This window comes from Xiphophorus maculatus, chromosome 10 (genome assembly GCF_002775205.1).
Source record: "Xiphophorus maculatus strain JP 163 A chromosome 10, X_maculatus-5.0-male, whole genome shotgun sequence".
Taxonomy (NCBI): Eukaryota; Metazoa; Chordata; class Actinopteri; order Cyprinodontiformes; family Poeciliidae; genus Xiphophorus; species Xiphophorus maculatus.
This window is the reverse complement of record NC_036452.1, coordinates 21,039,320-21,062,003: the sequence shown is the minus strand read 5'-3', so window position 1 is coordinate 21,062,003 and position 22,684 is coordinate 21,039,320. Positions and strand designations below refer to the sequence as shown.

Sequence of the window (22,684 nt, the reverse complement as noted above, 5' to 3'; positions counted from 1 at the left end):
ATTTCCGCTTACAGTTACTGTGATGTGTAATAACAACGGGGACATGAGCATCAGAGCTAGAAAGTACAATGAACACTTCAGCTACACACTTGGCTCTCCCCTTCTGTTTGAGGTTATTTCCATCTGAACCTCTGTCTTAGTGTTGGTGAAGTCTGTTCAAAAATACATCCAAATGTTGAACTTGATCAGGAGTACGTAGGTACACACCAATGAACTTTTTAGAGTGCTGGTTGTTTCAATTTTTTGCATTTTTTTGCTAATGTACCCTTGCTAGCCGGCTAGGTGCCGTTTTTTAAATCCATCATGGGTAAGTGCACATTTATTGCCAATTTATCATGTTTTGTACATTTCTGTCCTGATTCGTGTCTTAAATTTCATTTCATTCATAATTGTCTTGAAAAGTTTTAAATTTGAGTTGGTCAAACCTGTAGAAACCCCGACTAACCAGACGAAACTCTCTTACCCAAAGTTCAGGAGCTTTAAAATTGTTGGGTTGTTGTTTAAGACACTTTTGGTTTTAATGTATAATTTTCTCACATGATAATCATAATGATTATATCATTATGATATATTATATCATTATGATTATATCATAATGATATAGTCATCATGATATAATCATATCATAATGATTATATGATATAATCATTATGACACAGCAGAACATTGACATTGTGTAAATAATAGGCTCTGTTGTAGGTCTAAGCCATGCAGGTGCATCAATCAGGACAACAGCCGGTGCGTTCATCCCTGTGTGCTCTGTCTCCAGAAAAATACCCAACACATAATCCACGTCCTTGGGCACCGGCTGTTGGGTTGAGTGGACCCGGAGCGATGAATAAACGAGGCAGAACGACTTGCAAGAGCAGGAACCTTTTCACCTGACGGTCTTTCGTTTCGATTGGCTTAAAACTGTTTGCAACACCGTGACATTCTGCCAAACCGGGCTGGAACACAGCGGAAAGATCCAGCTCCGTCAGTAACAGGAGGGGAGGGGACGAGGTCAACACGGAGCAGAAAGGGAAGTCGATACGGGCGAGCAGCTGAGAGAGCGGCCAAACAGGAAGCAGGAAGGGAAACCAGGGTAACACGCTGACATTTTGTGGTTTTAGTTTTAAAAATCGAAATGGAAATGTTCACTCTGCAAGACTGTTGGTCTGCTTTGCCTTTTTTTAAAGTTTGAGTGTGAACAAGATTTTTGCATCCTTCTAAATAAAAATGTCTGAGTGTTTCCCTTTTTCAGGATCAAGCCAAAGCATAACCCTCCAGGTACTGAAGGAGGGAAATCAAGACATCATCAGTATCCCCTTATTCACACAGGGTGAGTCAATTATCTTAACTCATATTTTATAATGATTGAAAAACAGATGAGTTTTTATGCTAAAAAATGTATGGTTCCAAAATTATTTTTTTTATTCTCATCTGTCCAGCTTTCAGAGGCCGAGTGGTCGAACCATTTTTGAAAACCACTGCCCTAGTGGTCATTAACAGATATAATGTATGTGTTGCGTACGACAGTGTATTCCTATAACAGAGCGAATACGCTCTCTGCAATAGGAGTACATTACTGCCAAAAAACTCCGAAATTTTAAGATTAATCTGAGAAATTTTCTAGGGGAAAAAAAACTCCAAAGAAAGTTTTTGATTTAGGAAAAATTTCTGAGATTTTTGGTGGAAATTTACTCCTTTTTCTTCTACAATGGCCCTAATGTGCCATCGTAGCTGTATGCAGATATCATCACCATCAAACTTTATTAAAACAGGAGAAAAAAACCCCCGAAACTCCTTGGCATTAAAAGTCTCTTACCAGACTGTCCTGGCAAGTGACAGCAGCACAATTACAAGCAGTTACAGATACACACACTTTCACTCGACTACAAATTCATAATTTGTTTTTAAACCGATCATAAATCATCTTAAAAACAATGACAGACTGTGATTCTGTAAGTTCTTTTAAAATCCCCTTAAAAAAAATAAAGTTTCGCCAAAACATTTATTTAAAGAAATCCATATATTCATCCTGAACAAGGCACATTTTCAAACATCAACTCCTCCCTAACTAAATTATTCCATTTATAGCAGCTTGAGTTGTCACTGTTTACTTTAAAGATGCTTCCTAAGACACTGTGAACGTTTCCTCCGTGTTATTTTTGCCCAAACACCTTTTCCTGCTGCTAATAATGATGAAGATAAAAACCTCTCTACATGACTTTCTCTCCATTTTTTATTTTTTATTTTATTATGTAACCCGACTGCGCGACCCGATCCGTGTCCTCGGCTGCATCTGGAAAATATGTTTCCATCCATCCATGCGATCAGAGCCCTGTGTGTGTGTGTGCATGTGTGTGCGTGTGTGTGCGTGTGGGTGTGCATGTGTGTGTGTGTGTGTGTGTGTGTGTGTGTGTGTGTGTGTGTGTGTGTGTGTGTGTGTGTGTGTGTGTGTGTGTGTGTGTGTGTGTTGGGACGAGCCGTGACTCACGTTCTGACTCATTATTAACTTTCCTTCAAAACGTCCCAGCCTGGATCAGTGTGACAGAGACATTTCCCCCCTCTTGTTTCGTTAATAGCATCTGAAGCATGTCACTGTGACACACAACAGCATCATCGCCACTTATGTCAGCATAAGATGAACTGGATTATAAATGGGCAAGCCTGGTGTGTTTTCATGTGCACCTTAAGCTTGTGCCGGAACTAAGTCAATCACTGTCTGGATACTCGTGGCAAAATGCTTAAATTCCCTTTTATTTTATTTTATTTTATTTTGAACTACTTTTACGTCACTTAATACTTTGATCCTTTCCAGACATGATGTTTGTCTGCCTACTATTACCACACCAGTAAATACACACCAATGCACGACTCCTGCAGCCACAGTTCACCATCTCTTTGAATGTGCTGGTTAGTATTGGAACTAGTTGTAGTCCCTTTAATAGTCAGTAGGTGTCTCCCTTGTAACATAGATTTTCATCGAGGCATTAAGGAGCTTTGTAAGGTCGCTGTTCAGTTTCATTTGCTGAATGGTGAAATAAAAAGGTGCTGTAAATCTTTCTTTTGTCTCCTTCTTTTTCTTTCTCATTTTCTCATCTCTTTCTCTCCTTGTTTCTCTCTTCAAAATCCTGACCATGCAAGTTGTCGCAAATCTCACTCCAAAGGATATAGTTTTTTTTTTCGCTAATCCTAAATAGGTCTGTAGCTAATCCTTATCATAACAGTGTAGTTATGTTGCTAATCCTAAATGTGTAGTTTTATCATGTGGCTTTGTTGCTAATCCTAATCCTGTAGTTATGTTGGTAATTTCAACCATTCATTTTTGTTGTCAAACCGAACCTTGTAGTTCGTAATCTCGATCATAACTATATAGTTCTGTTGATAAACTTATTCGTGTACATCTACAACCTGTTGCCTTCCTATCCAACATGTTGTATGTTAGTTCATTTCTGTCCTTTAGCTCATGATCCTAATCTTGCTCTATAGGCTTCAACTGTTTTTTTGTCAAAACCTAAGCTAGAAACATTTTGAGGTAAATCTGTTTCAATCTTTGTTCTGAAAAAAGAAAAACTGAAATCCTATAATTACAATGAACAAGTGCAAACTGCTAATTGGGATGTCTTACTCCTTACAGCAGAAAAGTATCTCTATTTCTGGATTTCTTGTTCCGTTTGGACGAACCAAAATGTGTTTTTCTCTGAGAACCTTCCGATTGTTCCTCCATATTTAGGTCATGACATGGAAAAAACTGTGCAGAAAGCATCCTCAAGTGATAAGTGCTGCCCGACTGTGTGTAAATATGCGCAGTGGTGTGAATAAGTAAACAAGAGCGAGTCATTGACATCCCACTTGCTAACAGGGGCCTTTGCATGGCTTCTTATAGCTTAGCGACAGCCATCTGTTGCAGCGGTTACTCTCCGTGTCATTAGTCCTTCCTGAGGGCGCCATAACCTCGATGGCTCCTCTGCAGAGGTGTGTGTTTACGTCCAGCTGTGTGTGTTCATCCTCAGCCAGTTGCCAAGCAGTCCTCTCTACTTGACTAAAGTGAGCAGGATCCCCAAACAAAGCCATGTGGTGTGTGCATTCGTGTTTGTAGAAATGCTGCTTTCAGAGTGTCATGGAGTCCGTCCATACACCAACTGTGTACACACACACGCACAAACCAACCTAACTGGATTATATTAGATGATTCCTGCTCAAAGTTAGCATATTAACCTTTGGTCGTCTTACTGTGTATTATGCTGTTTCTGGGATGAAAATAGTGTTTTGTTTCTTTAATTGCTTCTATTTTTGTGTGGCGGAGAACTCAAGAATGAAGCTTCTTATTTTAAAGCTACGAGAAACAGCTAAACATAGCCCACTTAATCTTACTACCTGGTTTATAAAGGACTGATTTAAAGCACATCATAAAATTCAGGACCTGGTTTCTGTCATGTGAGACGCCGAGGCAGCTATATTTGGACACAACAGAGGAGCTCCAGATTTCCACAAGCAGTCGGAGGGAAGTCAGCTTCCAGCTTCTGTTATTGTGGGTGAAACATTTCTTAGGTTTGTACCTGTTGCTCCATTATGACTGGCACATTTGAAGGCACTTATACTTAAATATTTACACTGAATTTAAAAATGTCCCCAGGAGATATTTAGTGAGGTATGGAAGTATTCTGTGACAGAAAAGCTTCTTTCCTTCAGTCCTGACTGAGTTCTGAACCTCTGGAACCTTTCTACGAATGTTGACTTTAGCTTAAGGATCCAGATGAGTAAATACTTTTTTAAATCCTTCTATGTCAGCGGGTTATTCATATTATTATTTATGATTAATCTCATTTTCTGGAATTTAACTCAGGAAGACCTAAGCAAAGCAGCCAATCCAGCAGCGCCACTCATTTTCCTTGGCGCTGATTACCTGAACCCCCAAGTGCAGAGGAAGGGAAGTCTGTTGAGTCTGTTAAGTGGTAGTGCTAAGACAGTCTCCACCTTCCGTGTTAATGCATATTAAAATACATTTGCTGTTCGAAAGATTAAAATGGGCAGTTCTAAGCATTTTTCCAGTGGGTTTCAAGGATTTATGGATTTCAGGCAGCTGCGGTTCCTAACCCTACCAAAGCCGGCTGTGTGTTCTGATGTTCCCACGCATCAGAACACGGCCTCAATAACTATTTGGCTGTTATCAGCCTAAGCCACTATGAAGCCCCAAACACAACACTTCACAATTCATATCCTAAGTTCTTGAATAGATGGCAAGAGGACTTCTTCTCTTGTTTCATTAAGAGATTTCACCTCTCATCCAAAAGACTTTTCCATTTCTAATTGTGGGTCGAAAATATTAGGCTTGTAAGTTGCCAGGACCCAGCATCATCGTGCCAAAGTCACACTGTCGATGCGTGGTTACATGGTTGTAGGACATTTGTTTCCGCACACAACCTTCAAAGTCCATCAGACACATCAAATTGTGTTCATGTGAAACCCCTCCCACTGCAGTATATGTCATAGTCTTACAAATTCATAAGTTTGGAGGAGAAGGAAATGATTGACAACCTGCAACATCTCATTTTCTATGTTATCAGAGGGGAAGAAAAGAGCAGAAGGAGTCTGTGGGACATTCGCTCGCAGCATCGGACAAAAGCTGAGCAGTGTGACTTTAGTGTTTCGGTCCAACAGTATGTACTTCCTCTCATTCGCTGACAGTTGTGCCTGTCCATCTTTGTGTGAAAAGACGTCTCCTGGAAGTTGAGTAGTTGGACCTGTTTTCTACACAAACACACCCACAAAATTCTGACCAATCGTACAATAGTTGAGCATAGAGAAGGGGAGCGGAAAATTTCACAAGAATGGGGAAGTGAGGGGGACAAGAGAATGAGGACAAAATGTCACAATTTCCGTCACGCAACTATAACAATGAGAAGAGTTTTTGTCGCTTTGGCTGGACAATGCAGAGCCCTGTAATCAGAACAATCACACTAATAGGGCTATTAAGGCCACTTACCCTCCCTCTGGTTCAGTGGTTGGGTCATTATCACTTGACTATCCAAACATGTCAGTTAAGGTTTCAACATGCGAGTTGTTTTGGTCTCCTTTGTCATGGTGTCGATGTCTCCAAACTGATATAGAGAGATAAGTCAAGGCTCCAGCTGTTAAGAAGATGAAACCTGAAACTGTGTCCTCTAGTGTTCAACTTCTGTATTATGTATTGACATTTTTTTATAGGCAATGCTGAAGAAAAACTACCTTCTTCAGCAGTTTAAGTCCGTCGGATCCGACATTACAGGCCGGTCGTCACTTCCCAGACACACACTGACCCAGTCATCCTACCATCCTAACTTGGCTCCCGTCAGACTGTCTGTTTTTTACACACAGTCCATTATTCTTGTCTCTAACGCACAGGTGTCAAACTCCAGTCCTCAAGGGCCGCTGTCCTGCAACTTTTAGATGTGCCTCTGCTGCACCACACCTGAATAAAATAATTAGGTCATTAGCAAGGTTCTGGAGAACTGATCAACACAAGGAGGAAGTAAGTAAGCCATTTCTTTCCAGTGTTTTGTACTTGTGACACATCTAAAAACTGCAGGACAGCCCTTGAGGACTGGAGTTTGACACCCCTGATCTAACGTATCAACTTGGAGGAAAAAAAGCGTCAACTTGCTGCCCAGGGAATCCCACCCCTTATCGGGTGAAGTGGCCATGCGTCATGCCTATTCGGGGTGCATTACTTATTGTTGTAGGCAGAATTAAATCTAGTAACAAAGAGGACTAAATCAGTCTGGAGACGTCTTTGAGTCTCCATGATTGCTTGGTTGATCTGATGGAGCTCCGTCCTGCGTAAACATCATTGATTTCTTGAATTCTGCTCACGTCATCTTAAAACATAGTTGGACTTAAGGACAATGACAAGATATACTACCTCTCCCCCTCCTCCTCAATACAACCCAAATCTGATATTGATCCAGCTTTGTTCCACCTATGAGTCACCCATTTTAACTTGTCAATAAAATCCTCAAAGAAATTTGGTCTTTCTGTGTTTCCCGTCTCTTAGCATTATGAATCATACCCAGGGCTTTTCTTAATACATTCTCTGTCTTTGACCATGCCACTGAGACATGCCTGCTTGTACTTCTGTGCCCTGCAGAAAGAATAATGTATGTCTGTTAGCTTCAATTTAAATATATTTGTCAAAGTGTATGGAGAGAGCCCCTCGAAGACAAGCAGCAGGGATTAGATGACACTGGATTACTCTTTGTGTTAGAACTGATCTTTTTTGTGTGTGTGGTCCTTCCTGCTACTAATGAAATGCCACCACAACAATCAGCCACACAAAGCGACCCGCATGCCCAGAAGAAAAACGTAGACGTCACACAGCAGTGCGCCGTTTATGGAAGTAATAACGAATGCCGTTGCCCATAAACCAACTTTAGAGTTTTTCAGAGCTACCGTATCGCCACAAGATCAGAAAAACATGAGAGAAGCTGACAAAAAATAAGTACAGCTAATGGCAACGGCCTTTCTGGAGCATTGACTCCAACTTCTGTAGAGACGTTTGTTTGGATGCGTAGAGTTTTGGGATTGTGACACGATGTGCCCCACTGACACAGACTTCTTTCATAATTATAATTTTCAGCCATTGTACACAGCGCCCGGCTTCTTCTGCTGCGGAATCATGATGCATGTCTCACATCAGTGACGTAAAAGTTGAATGAAATTAGACGCGATCATTCAGACTGCAGACGCTTTGAAAACCATTGGATACGTATCCAATTTAGTTCATCATATAAAAGTGACATAATTTGGATATTTGGGAAATGAAAAGATTGGAATTGGACAGCTCATGGATCGCATTAGCCTGATATCCTTAAACAAATTCCGGTGCTACAAAATGATTTCAGAGGTCAACTAACCAGGAAATACCAGTGTGCAATTTAACATTAACATAAACTCAGTCGTTCTGCTAAAACCCGCAGAGGCTAACTAGAGAAAACAGAAAAAAAACCTGCATCATAAAGGTAAAGAACACCGCAGATAGGTATAGGAAGGAGTTTAAAGCAGGGTCATGTTTGAACATCCTGCAGTTTAACCCATCATTGAAAGAGTGTGGCACACCAAGCAAACCTGCCAACACATGGCCAGCCGCCCAGAGCATCAATCATTAGTCATGTTCTCCACAAATCTGACATGGAAACTGGTTGGATGGAGCTGAATGTATTTACATCTAGATTTCATTTCCCTTTTTATGATCAGTAAAATATTTTTCAATTGAAATAGAGGAAGCCTGTGTTTGAAGGTTCGACTCTTATCACCAAACATTTCGTCTAGTCTAGTAAAAGGGCTATTCAATTTGTTTGAATAGCCCTTTGATGTTGCATGAGGTCAACCCACAAACCTTCTGCCTTCTGTTTCCACCTGCCTTGGATTCAGACCCCTGCTCTGTTTATTTGTGGAGTGGATGGTAAAATGCCTCCCAATGTTTATAGATTAAAAAAAAAAAAATCCATGTTCTTGGAAAGCAAATGTATTTGCATATCAATACTGGAAGTCAGCAGTTATTTAATGTTTGTCTGCATGTGACTCGGCTTAAAGTAATATGGATTATTCAGCTTCAGCTCACACACTGGACGTGGAAGACATCAGTGTGTGTGCGGCTGTGTTTTCGATTGCGTCGACATCCAGCCTTCCACCTCTGCAGTCCTATTAAGATAAACGTCCTCTCCGCTCAGCCGAGTGAACGACAATAAACACAGAGGAAAACCTCCGGCGGCAAGACTCACGTGCCAAGTTTGGTTTGTTTACTGCGCCGAAGCGTCGCTGAAACCGATCACGTGTTTCTACTCTACTGTACGTTTGGAGCCTCGGACATCACCCTGCTTGACTCCACCGTGTTTCATTTTCACGTGTTCATTCTTGACAGCTTGGGGAGTCGAGCAGATTCAGCCTACGAGTACTTCTGCACTTTTCATCTTGTCGAGGCGGCAAACACGAACGACAGGTCTCAAGTATGAAAAAGGGAGAAAACGGTGGAGGTGGAGAGAGGGGCCATGATGCTTGCACATTGAAAAGCAAACATAAAATATATTTGTATAATATAGTCCCAGAGGCATTGAGTCGCTTTGTATTACACACACAAGCTCTGATGACATGCCTGTTGTGTTCACTGTGCCGCTTATTGACCAAACTTTAAAAGCATTTTCACATCTGCAGTTCGTTTATTTTGGTCTGAATCAGTTAATGGGTTTAACTTTTTCGGTTTATTTTCATAGAGAAATTTCAAGTGACCAAAACCTGTCACGATGAGAACTTTCAGTGGTTTTGTTGGTCAGGTGTGTCCGAGTCAAGAGTACCAAATGCAAAGACAGGAAGCAGACGCTGTCGTCGTGTGTTAGCTTGTTTACAGCAAACTTGTCTACCGGAAGGTGTCTGGCTGAAGGTTGCAGCGTTTACATGGCAGCCACTTCTGATCGAGGTTAGATCACATTTACGCCATAAACAAACCCCTCTAGAGTTCATTTGGAACCGAACCGAGACCACTTCCTCCAAACGGTTATAGTATGATCACTGTACTCACAAAGCGAATCATAGCAAAGAGGGGAAACGAACCAGTTCATTTTAAATCAACTAAACCCCTTAGGTGTGACAACATCCCACGGGTTTCCTTCACTGGAACCAGGGGGGCAAGCAGAACCTGTCCTCTAAACTCTCTGCGCCAAACTTTTACACTTGACCCAGTCGAGTTCAGTGAACTGCCGTTCTCCTGCCAACAACCAGGAGTCAACTCGTGCAAACAACTTCCAGGTTCAACTGTATCACTCTAAATCCAAATGTAGCTTAGCCAACAATGGAGCCAAGGACTGAATTTTACACTAGACTTTCTGTTACTTGGACTATTCTTTAGTATTCATATCTTCATGTTGTTAAAGTTGCAGGAATACAGATGAACCATAGACTGGATCTTCCAGATTTCTGTTTCTCTAAAGCCCCACTGCCCTAAAAGTGGGGATGGAGAGTTTTGTGTTTCTGTGGGACTCGGCTCCACAGGGATAATTCAGATGCCAAGCCAGTGGGGCATAATTCACAACTACTATTTTTATCTTTGTGTACGCTACAGATCATATGCGCTCTATGTCTTTATAAACATTTTTTGGCCTGTTAATGGAGCATGGAGCCGAGTGGTTCCTGCAGGGGGCTGATTGGTCCCACTTGGCCCAAAATGACTCAGCAAACATGGACTTGTGGAGACGTGAATTTGTGCCAGCAATAGTTAATGCAATTCAGTTATAACAGCCATCTTCCAGAACAGCTGAAAAATATGTTTTAATGTTCAGATGAAGAAAGAAATTACTCATACATTATTCTGTTTGATCCAGTGTTGAATTCCTTTACTATAACTAGAGAACTTGTACGGTTAGACTACAGTCAGTTTACGTTACTTTGTATTATCACACCGAATAAACTTCTCAAAAAAAATCTCAAGTTTCTCTTCGGCAATTTGCCAAAAAATAAATGGACAGAATGCCTGTTCAGCTATTTTCAGTAATGCTGACCACTTAAGGCGTTTTACACTAGATCAATATTCATGGATCCAATACTACAAAACCAGCAGGTAACCTGAGGTAACGTGCCTTGAGTATAAAATCTCAGAATTTTCTGAAATACACCAGCCAATCTGGCAACAACAACAAGGCTTTAACACATTTCTTAAAGTTTTCTTCACCCGTCTGGATGCCGAAATGCACTTGGTTGTCGTCGCATGATTGGCCATTTCGCTTTTTGCGTAGAAGCAATTCAACAGTTGTGACGAAGTGTCTGGTGAGTGTCTTTGCTCTCACTGGTTCTAAGCAAAACTTGTCTGGAAAGCTGCAAAATTCAACTGAACCGTTAAAAAGGAGTTAACTTTTATAAAACCGTACTGTAGGAGAAAACGGCTTACCTCACGGTGAAGTGGATGGATCACAACTTCATTTCACTTTTAAGGTATACAGCAAAGAAAAACATAAAGTCCTTACAATTATGGAAAAATGCGATTTCTTGAGTAGAGAAAGGGGCGAATGAGTTAATAAATAAAGGACTTCAGTTACAGCATAATGGCACGACAAACTAATTAAAAGTGCCAATAGCATCATTCTGTTGTGGGAAACAGAAGAGCTTTTCTTAGGTATTCTTATAAAACCAATAAATCAGACATGTAAACTTTGACTCTATCTTATTGACTTGGCAATAAGACAGATTGCTGAGTCTATTTTAGACTTGACAATCAAAGATGGACTTGGATCCCAGGTCCAAGACTAATATGTTTGTGACTCAGCAAAACACAGCTGAGTCACAAACAGTTTTATGACTCAGCAGCTAAACTTACACTGAGACAAGTACCATAGTAGTACACAAACTTTCCGAGGTAAGTTAGCCCTATCAGTCACATGTAATGCATCGTGACTTAGATTTAAACACAACTGTCAGACCGGGTGAGTCAAAGGTTATATTTTAAAACCTTCGCCCTTCAGATCCACACTGCCTGTAACTGGAGTCACATCAGCTTGGACGGCTCATAAGTCCTCTGAGGTCTTCAATAGCTTAATAAACTCTGATTACGTTTCCACAGGAGCACATTGGCAGTTGTTCCACATCGATAGAAACTACACAAATGAATAAATATTGAAATTTGATTATTTATGGTGGCATGTAGGAGCGTGGAAAGTTTTCGAGGACTAGGCCTGCCTGTGGAAAATCTCAAGTCCTCTTCAGACATTTCTGTGCAACGTTTACATTCTTTAAGGAGCAAGTTTATTTGCCGAAGAGGTAATCACTAAGGATACAGTGCACATGCTTTATTTATTTTGAATTAATTATGTTTTCCTTGAAACTCTCCATGTAAATTAGCACTGATGGCTTCCCTGAATGAGATAGAAAGGTAAAAGTTCAAAATGAAGCCTCAAAAATCCTCAATTTTATTTAAAGTTGGAGCTGTTTCTGCAGCTTCACATTAGCTCTTTGTTTAAACTGCCATTTGCTTGCATCACACTAATATTAGTACGTTTCTGCAGCACATCAGATGTGTCACACTATTAATTTTTCGGACGATGGATTGAACAGTCGTCCATATGTTAAAAACTTGGAATATTGTTTCATAACCTAAATCCATTTTAAATTTCTCGGCCTTATTCCCGACCTGTCTTGTGTCTTCTTAACCCCGGGTGCAGTTTAAAGAGGAATTAGCTGCACAGCATTTTATTTAAAGGCATCAGACATAACGAGGTTAGGTTAAAGGGAGAACCTAATAACAAGATAACAGAAAGTGTTTTTTAGTTATCCTTTAATGATTTATTCTTTGTTCTGGTATATACATTTATTTATTGGGGCCTGCCATAGCAGAGCATAGGAGAGCGTTGAAATCCCTTGCAAAGCAAGGAGGGCAGAGATGTAGAGAACTACAGAGATGCCAGAACATTCAGTTTCTACAGAGGAGGGAAGAGCTTTCAGAATGACCAAAAAAATAAATAAATAAAAGAAAAAAAAAAAAAAAAATATATATATATATATATATATATATATATATATATATATAACATTTTTTTATTATTATTATTATTAGTTGGGGTTTTTTTTCCGCTTTTCTGCAAAATTCTCCAACTCCACAATTCTGGTTAAGTAGTAAGTAGTGGAAGATACAGTAAATTAGTATTTCAAAAGAGCAGAAAAAGTCTTATGTTTTTTGAACAATAACAATATCTGTTGTTAATCTGTTGCTAAGAGATGAGTGTTTTCTGGTAACCAAGTGCCACGAAGTAAACATCTGATTTTCACTTTAGCAAAATTTACCAAGTGTAAAGTTCTTGTGTCTGAGCAGATAAGCAGTATATCAAACGAGACTATGCTTTATAAACAATAATTAATTTGGTGTTAAGAGACGAGCATTTCTTTTTTTCTGGTAACGAACTGTCACGAAGTGAACATCTGATTTTTACTTTTGCAAAAGTAAAAATCAGAAGGAAGTGCATTAACATTAGCACAAACATTAACAGTGCCCTGCCCACATTAGCAGTAGCATTTTCCCTAAAATAATCCTTTTAACTATTAATTAGCCATGTTTAGCACACTGAATGGAGGATGTCAATGTAAGACAACATGCTAGCTATACTCTGTGCCACTTTCAGCATTTAGGCTAACATTAGCATTGTGGATAAATACACTAATTTTAACATGCTGAATGGAGTACGTCCATGTTGCTCAACATGCTTGTGACTCTCCACATGCTATTGAGAACAATAGCAGTAGCAGTAAGTAGCTTACTTTAGCATCGATGCTAAGTTTTAGCATCAGAATGCTGGGTTCCATCTGACGGGCACACTGTGGCAGGCCCCGTTTAAATTTCTTTAAAAACTTTCTAGTTTAGTTATCAACTTATATATGATTATATATAAGTTCTATCCAAAATATTTGTGACCCTAGATTAATCAAGGAATATTAGAGAATAGGAAAATTATACTGCAAATCAAAACTAACTCCCAAGATTAAACAAAAATATATGTAAATCTTCTAACCCACACTTGTTAAACAATTTAATTGTTTTCGTTGTGACTCCATTTGATTATGTTCTGTGTTTTGTCTTTGTTCTGAATGTACAGTATGTTTGTTTATTTTATTATTCGTTCTCTTACTCGGTTATTTTGCAGTAATTTGTTGGTCAGTAATGTTTTTTTTCTGTGTGCCCTAATTAGTGAAAAAAAAAGAAATAATTAGTTAAAAAAAGACATAATGGTCGATACATATGCATGCCTCATATTTTTATATTATTACTATTTTTTGAAAATACTAATTACCATTCCATTGATTTTGTCCATGTCCTTTTGACATCACATCCTAATAAACACAGATGTTTTAATTGTATGGGGGGCAAAAGGAGGAAAAAGGGTGGTATGAAAAACTTTACAAGATATATCTTTACTGTTAATATTCAAAATATTTAACGATAAAACCTGTCAATGGAACATCTTTGACAGAAAGAAATATTAAAATCTAGTTTTTTTGACTGAGAATCACACACTTACACCTGCAAACATTCAGAATGCAGATTCCCATTTAGCTGCCTACCCAACATTTAAACATGAAGTTGACAAAAGTGACATTGTAAGTGAAAGGGTGAAAAATCCTCCCGGAGAATCACAGACAGCAAATTGCCGTTGCGCTTTCTCTGCGGTTTAGCAGAACACAGGCAGCCGCTTCACATTGATGTTTCATGTGATTCTGCTTCTGAGCCACCTGAGAACGTGTGGGAGGGATTACACGGTGGGAACACAGTAGACCTGTTAACCCCGAAAACATCACTGTCTCTATTCATGTGTCCGCCGGCTTCCCTGAATATAAATCGCACTTTTGCCGCGGCGTTTCCGCGCTCGCTCGCATTGCATCATGGCAAAGTCTTGATTTCAAAGATCAACGAGTACAAACCACCCGAATAAAGAAACCGATCCCTTTTCTTGCTACTCTCCGTCTGCACATGAGCCACACTGTTCCCGAAAGAAGACTAGGTTAGTGATTAGGACTAAAGAACACATAATCCCTTTGACCCCCATTGGAGAGGTTCCTGTAATTAATTCATATCTGTTGGCTTAGATAAATAATTTAATGGTTTCTAAATGCAAAGTTAACTGTTGAATAGAAAATCAAAAAGTGCATCATGGCACAATTTCATCTGAAACAATCGCTTGTTAACACATATAGTGAATCAGCCAATCACAAGGCTTCCCCAGTCATACACAATATTAGACTAAAATGGATTAAGGTACATCTGGAGGCCTGAGGACGTCCAACCTCGAGCTGCTAATGGCTAAAGAAATGGCCGGAGAGTGTAGAGCTAAAAAAATTTAAATAAAAAAATAAAAACTCTTTGGACTCTGCTGGACAACACGGCTGGTTGCTTCTACTGCTCAGGGTGGAAATGTGTAGGAAGAAACGGACATCTGCAAGCTTTCAAGTCCAAGGAGACATTTTCCTTACAAAACAGTATATGTATGGGGCCATAAACCTGACGCAACTCTTGGGGAAATACGTAAGCACTACACAGTTGAGTTTTAATGTGTGCTTGAGGAATAAATAAAAATTGTTTTAGACGTTAGGACAAAAGAAAAGTCTAACTTTTCCAAACAGCAGGACACATTCTGTCCTAGAATGAAGCCAACTGAGTGTATTTATGGTCAATGAAAGAGTACCGTTTTCAGAAATCTTTTTGTCCACATGGCAAAACAAACAATAGCCCAAAACGCTGTTTTTTTACTCCTCCAGACCTTTAAGTGGCGTTAAAAAATGAAGCCTGGGCCATGTACATAAAGCCTTCACATAAAGTTAGCAGTAAATACAAGAAGAAAACAACAATGGCGAACAACACAACATGAAGGGAGTCTTCTGTGGAACTTTTTGTAGATGCTGCAGATCCTATAAGGAGATTCTGCGACATCTGCATCTGCTACAAATATGTGATCCGCCAGAGTTGCTGCTATGGATGACACGTTATAGGGTTATAGGTCAAGTTAGTTAGGGCTAGTACAGTCCAGAAGCACATGAATATGTGAGAGCGAAAGAAAATAGTTTGCGTGTGGACACGGAGCAGAACTGATGGCCCTGCATCTTTCACACATGTGTCTGTAAATCAGTACAAATAGATTAGTAGATTCATCTTCACTGTGTCTGGTTGATTTTTGAGGTAGAGCTGGGTTGAATGATCAGTTTTGTGTTTTAATGTATTTGAACACATTGCGTGAACTCTCGGATGAATTCAGTGTAGTCTCGCAAGCAGTGTGACGAATTTATAATTGTTCTAATTGTTCCTGCTCGCCGCAGTTATTTTAAACAATGAATTTCTTAGAACTCTTTTCGTCTTGCCTCCAGTATCCCCTCTCCTGTTTTCGTCTCTAACTTTCTGACTTGGCCTGTTCCACGCCACTCACATTCCAAAGGCTTTCCAAGAAACTCCAGGCTTGTTAGGCCATTTGAGATACGCCTAACAAGCCTCGGAGGTTCGTTAGAGAACATTAATAAACAAACTGCGTCCGGTAGACCAAGAAATGCATGGTGCAAATCGCATTATTCTTTTCAAAATAATAAAAAAAATAAACATTGGCTTGTCATTGTAATGTGCCATGTTAAACTAAAGATCAAGGAACTCTTGACTCATTATTGTTTTGATGTTTAAAAGACGTGGTGTGCCTGTGAGGCTTTCAAAGAAAGTGTTCACTTGCTAATACCTTTTTCTTGCAGTCGATGCGCAACGGGATCAATCATTCATAACCACCATAACATCCAAACACCTACACGATTATGGGTCCCATCGGTCACGTCAGTCACTGATTTATAGAACCCACTGCTTTCCCTCGCCGACATGTTTTGAGCTACAGGAATAGTTCCTCGTGAGCCCGCGGGCTGCTGTGGGAAAATGAAATCAGCGTCGCAAAGGAAATGACAGATGAGTTCACGGTCTGCTTATTGCTAACGTCTACCCCAGCGATGAAAAATAATGAAAACTGAGAAGGTAAACAAATTCAGCAGCTGAGAAAGCATACTTAATTTTGCATGCATGAGCATTACTCCAAATATTACACCGGAGCTGATCTAGTTATCAAAACACGGAATCGAATTTCTTTGCGCGATGGCGAGCTGTTTGCATGAAGCAGGAAATGGCCAATTTGCTAAAGCCTGGGAATTTAAATAAGACACACCGTGACATCTCTGGTTTGGATGAATCTTAATGGTGTGGGCTGGAGGAAAGGCACTGACAATGCCTCACGTCTCTTCTGTGAATGTAGCTGCACTGAGTGACTTCAGTGTGTGTACTTTTGAGATACTGGTGGAGGAAACTTGAACTTTATTTATAAAAAAAACAAAAAAACTTGGCATCAAATCCCAGCCTGGGTTTTTCTACATGAAGTTTGCATGTTCTCCCTATGCATGAGTGGGTTCTCTCTAGGTACTCCAGCTTCCTCCCACAATCCAAAAACATGACTGTTCGCTTAATTGGTGTGGGTGTGCATGGTTGTTTGCTTCTTGCTCACTGACTACTAGAGATGGGGACCCGTGATCCACCCGTGAATGCAGAAGGTAAGCAAAAACACATTTTTGAACAAAATGTGTGACTGGAGACGCTCTTTTCCCTGAAAAGGTCCAGGAGGCGCCTGGTGGAGAAGAGGAAAGTCGGCTGCAGGTTTGTGAGGTGATTACATGGTTTGTTTGTATGCGTTGCAGGAGGTAAGACGGGTTTGGAGGTGGCAAACTGGAGCCTGAATCCTGGACAGGTTGTAGGTTTGAAGATCTGAGGAGTGGGACGATGGAACGGAGGAGAGTGATCCACCGGGTGAAGTCCTGGGGATGCTTGAGCTGCAGTGGATCGACCTGAAGAGTGGAGGTAAGTTTAAGTCAAGATGTTTCAGCAGAGGGAACACTGGAGACCGCTAGCAGACACGAAGCCACCATGGACGGTGGTCATCCAGCGAAAAGGTGTTGTCCTGTCGCTCCTTATATCCACAGCGGCTTGATGAAGGAATCAGCAGCAGGTCTGGAGGCTGCTTGGAGTCAGTAATACCGTCTGCAGAGATCCTCTCTAGAAAGTGTGACTCACACTCAGACCAAAACACACCTACACACCCAGGAAGCAAATCATAGCACAGGGCGTTCTGGTTAAACACAACCAAAACAAACACGTGTGAGTGGGAGAAACGGCTTGTGGTCTTTTTTTTCCCTTTTAATCAAAGACAAAAGAGAAATTCTACAATGGCTAAAATCTCCATTTTGGTTTACATTTAGTAAAGAAGGAAGTTGTTCTCAGTGTCTTCTTCAGAGGTTTTTGTGTTGTTTCCCTTCAGTGGTTCTGCTGCAGCTCCACCACAGGTGAGGAGAGGAACAGGCTTTTTAGAAGGTTTGGATCGATAGAGTACAAGGTTTACCCCAGTATATAATAAGCCTGGTGGGCCACCAGGCTTTACTTGCACCCCCACCAGGCTTAGCATTGCTTGGTCATTGGGTTTTTTATACACCAGTAACAGTGAATAAGTTTGTATTTGGCGTATGACAAAAACTGGACACGAGGAGATGATGCACACCTGCCCATTGGCCTCAAACGCCAAGTGATGATGCCTTCGGGCACAACATAGTAACATTTCATCTCTCTCTGTTCTATCTGAGCACACTGTAGCTGCTGTGTGAATCTTTTGATGGAAAGTCCAGAAACGACACACGGGGCATTTCTGCCTGGTCTTCCCTGCAGAAATGTGGACTCAGAGTCAACAGTCTGCACTAATTCTTCTGCAAGAAGAAAGAAAGACCCAAACACAACCAGCGATCTATGACCTTCTACTGACGCAGGATAGCTTCTGCCCTCAGGAGTCATATGTTTAGAGAGTAATTCACCATGGAGGCTCGTTGCATAATTGAAGCAAAGTGTTTCTTTGTGCGCTCATTTGGCCGTATCCCCGGGGTTACAGGAATCCACCGAGTACAGAGGATCACATGAGAATGAAAGTGTGTTTGAGTGAGGAAGAAACTCTGAGGGGACATGTTTAGAGATGGAATTTTACTATAATTCTTTTTCATAATTGTAAGTCAGCAAAGTTTCGGTCAAAGAAACAGATTTTAGCTGAAAATAGTGTTTCATAGATGTAGATCACCCTCAAGTTTGCAACAAACTTGAGGGTGAAAAACTTGAGGGTGAAAAACAGAAGGACTCGAGATAAAACTAGCTTGGTTATGTCAAGATGAGAGAGCAGTGAAGTAGTATATACAAGAAGGAAGCCAGTTTTGAAAGAGAAACTGAGTTTGAGGTATTTTGCAAAGGAGAATGAGCAGAAGTTTCTTCCTCTGACTGTACAAATCTGGCAGAGACATGCTCCCAAGCTAAAATATTTATTTATTGAATTGTGATTTTCTTTCTTTCTTTCTTTTTTTTTTTAATGTCTCATCTGTATGACAAAGCCTCAAGTGGCCTGATTCTGCTTGGAACATGGAAAACATGTTTTTCTTTTGCTCAAACATATAAAAGAGAGATTAAAATGTTTATCTTCACCAAAAAACAACAACCTTGTTAAACATTTCAAATGCTAGACTTTCCAAGGGTTCAAATTCAAAAGGTTAGTTCTGATATATTTTCACTGTGTCAGACAGTGAATAATGTAGAAATACATAGGCAAAAAAATACAGCAGATATCATTTTTTAAACGAAACATGCAGTTGAAAGCTGACATTCACATACACCAAATAAAAACCACATATATATATTTTTTTCTCTCTGTCTGGCAGTAAATTATCTATATATAATAAATGCCAGAAAACGTACAAGAACCTTTTTTTTTTCTCGAGATTTCTTTGTAACTTTCTCCACATTCAGAAGCGTACGCAAACTTCTGATATCAACTGGAGCTGTTGCTGCAGATTTCCCTCTAGTGTATATTATTATATTAAGAATCAGACTGAAAGGGGTTTAATACGGATCCGTGCCACACTTTCCAGATAAAAGTCGAGAATTGCAGTCATATTCAATGAATTCAAAAATGCGTTCCTTGGGCATACATCCGTCACCGCGGAATAAATCTGTATAATGTTTCATTTAGTGGTGAAGTTTCTGAAGAAAATGAAATTATCAATAATATTCAAATTTATTGAATGGGTCTGAACTGCTTCGTGCTGGTCTAACACATGAAAGCTGAATATTAAAAAAAAAAACTATTAATCTGACGTGTGAAGAAGTTCAGCTTGTGTCATTTTGCGATAACAAAAACTAACCACAACATTCCAGGTGAGGCCATCGGCTCCGCGGGCCCTCGGCAGGATTTCCACATGAACCCCTTGTTCAAGTCTCAACTAGTTGTCAATGTTTACCTACTTTTGCTTCAATAACCCACTTCCCCACTTCCCAGCGCAAACTGGAAAAATCCCAGCGCAGAACTGATTAAAGAGGTGTCTGAATTATTAGCGGCGGAATGACGGAGGGGTCAGAGGGCAACAACCGAATGCGCGAGTCAATGAATACATAAATTATTGAGGAGCTGGTGGGCTAAGTGAGAAGGGGCCTCCACGCTTACGTCAGCAACATGTCATTAGACAGTAAATGTGCGGCTGATGAAAGACTGGAGGGTAAGGGGCGGCGAGTGGAAAAACCCAGGAAGGGTCTGAGGGAGCAGCTGACAAATGCCACAAAAAAAACTTAATTGGATCAAGGATCAAGATGAATGAGTAAAAATTTTTTCACATAACTAAATAAATGACCGAATGAATCAGGGTTTCTCTCGGTTTTCACAGCAAATTTATGCCCGATTCGTTCTCTATTCTGAAACTGTCTGTCAAAATTAAAGCCCGCTTTACCCCCTTTCTCCTCTGACAGCATCATAATTAAATTAGAAAAGCGTGTCAACCTCGTCTAAAAAGAGCCTCCCGCCGAGAGGTGACGCATGTTTCCCGGTGATGATGTGGGGAAAGGGCAGAGCCAACGAGCTTCCTCCTCTGTCAATCTCACTTTTAATAGGGGGGTATTTATTCACTGATATGTCGCTAAAGTAGGCCGCTGTGTAATATTTTTAATGGGAACTGTCGATGTCAAAGGTCAAACTCAAAGCCGGTGTCACGGCATAACAAGGACTGGTGACAACTTCTCTCTGGGATCTATTTATAGATCATTCACAATTACATTTCCTTCGATTAAACCTTCGGCAGAAAGTTATATTAAGTTACTGCTAGTAATTAAGAAGTGGCTTCTTCTTCACACTGGCATCTCTCTCTCTTTCTCTTTCTCTTTCTCTCCCTCGCTTTTTTTTCTTTCCATCTTTGTGGCACAGTTAATGATCTGCACGAGCATGCCGTTTCCCATCAACCTGCAGCGACGCTCACGCGGGAACCATCACCAGTATCGATCCGCTACCATGGCAACCCAGTGTTTACACGCGGCGTTTAATCGTTTACGCGCCTCATTTGCGCCTTAATGGCCGGACGGGGGGCAAAGAGGGAAACTCTTAGGCGGGAACAGAAGATAGGAAGAGGTGTGACTGTAGACAAAATTAGCCGAGCCTTTTAGGCTGGTGAAAACTTCAAGAACACATTCCATATTTAATTGTAGTAGTAGTAGTAAAATGAGACAAGGGACAGATGGGGCCAATCAAGGGGAAAATCGCAACAACACAGGAACTAAACACAAAAACACACATCCCTACAGTAGTATGAATTTTAGTGGTCGTTTCTCTTTATGATGATTCATTTTTGCTGCTAGCTCTAGAATTGCATGTTTGTTTTAGTTGTATTTACCCACAATGCCCTCCACTGTAGTCCGCTTCCTGCTCGACGATCACATATATGTTCAAACCGTGCCAAAATTCACCAAAGTTCGCCAAAGTTTTTTTGGCGGACTAGAGTTTGCTTTTTTTTGGGTCTGCATCAGAGTTGGACCACGCATTTGCACCTTTCCAAACAAACATGGACTTTAGACATGCTTTGATTAATGTGAAGTAAACAGGGCTGGTCAATATCAATTTAATTCATAACGTGCTTTAGAAACAGCTATTAACTGCACCAAAGTTCTGTACAGTATTCATAGAACCAGCAGCAGTAATGCACCCTTAATTACATACAGGTTTATTGTTCACTTATTGAGTTCTGAAGACAGTCTTTTGTCTGAATTTTATTACCGGGTATCAGAGTAAACAGGACTGAAAATGAGGGGATGTTCACCTGCTTGTCTTTGACTGTCCTTATTAATTCACCAATTGTACTCAAATAAACCGTTCTTCCACTTCAAGTCCTTTCTCTTGCACAGTTCACCTGTGTGCGTAAGTAGTTATTTATTGACTGGATTTGTTGCTTTTCCAGTATTTGCAACTTTGTTTTGCTCTAAAAAAACAAAAACAAAAACTGGAGCTCCAATCCTGCATCATTCTTATAATCGTTAGCGTCCTCGTTTATGAGAATCTGGTCACTGCTGCTGTCCTGCCCCAGTCCCGGGCCTTATCGCAGACCTAATTAAGCACTTTTAATATATTTTATCATAGTACGACGGGGCCATTCCAGCTCAAACCTGATTCTGTTCCGTCTGTTTGGTTACCTGCAGGGAACAAGGTCGTGTACATGTACCGGCACAACAACGTCAGGACTCCGCTGACGCCCGCGATGTCCGTCCTCCTGAGCATCAGGACATCGTGTTGCCTGGTGTAACTGTTAGTCTGCGTGTGCAAGTCAAGAGGGGGAAAACGGGGAAGGCCGATGCGTAGATTACAGTCAGTTCAGCACATGATTGCAACAAATGAATGGACGAGGTGTACAGTACTGAGCCGCTGGCGCTGACGACAGCAGTGGCAGGAATGACTGGGATGCAGAGTTGGACGATTATTGGTTTTGTTTGCTTCAGATTTACAGCACTGGCCAATTTCCTGTCCCGCGTTATCTGATCGCCTGCGCCGGTGCGATCGGGCAGGACGTCGCCCAGCAGACCGATCAGTAGGGGGAAAAAAAAAAAACTAGTCATGATTTATAACTGTGGATGTGTGAGTGAATTATGAAACACATGAATGTCTTATTGGTAGTCCTGTAACCGGGTGCTTGATTGGATAAGGAGGAAGAAAATAGATTTATGCAGCTAAATATGGCTGCATGGATGAATGACCTCACTAAGATGTACTAGAGCAGTGGTTCTCAAACTTTTTTCAGTGATGTACCCCCTTAAAAACATATTTTTAGTCAAGTACCCCCTGAC

General features: G+C 40.6%; 1 long non-coding RNA gene across 1 annotated transcript; it reads left to right on the top strand.

The window, feature by feature from the left end:
• Nucleotides 1–597: 597 nt before the first annotated feature.
• Nucleotides 598–22,684, top strand: LOC111609881. Its single transcript, XR_002753394.1, has 4 exons — nt 598–1,084; nt 1,244–1,321; nt 17,203–17,362; nt 22,043–22,684. It is a non-coding gene; the product is annotated as an uncharacterized LOC111609881 (long non-coding RNA).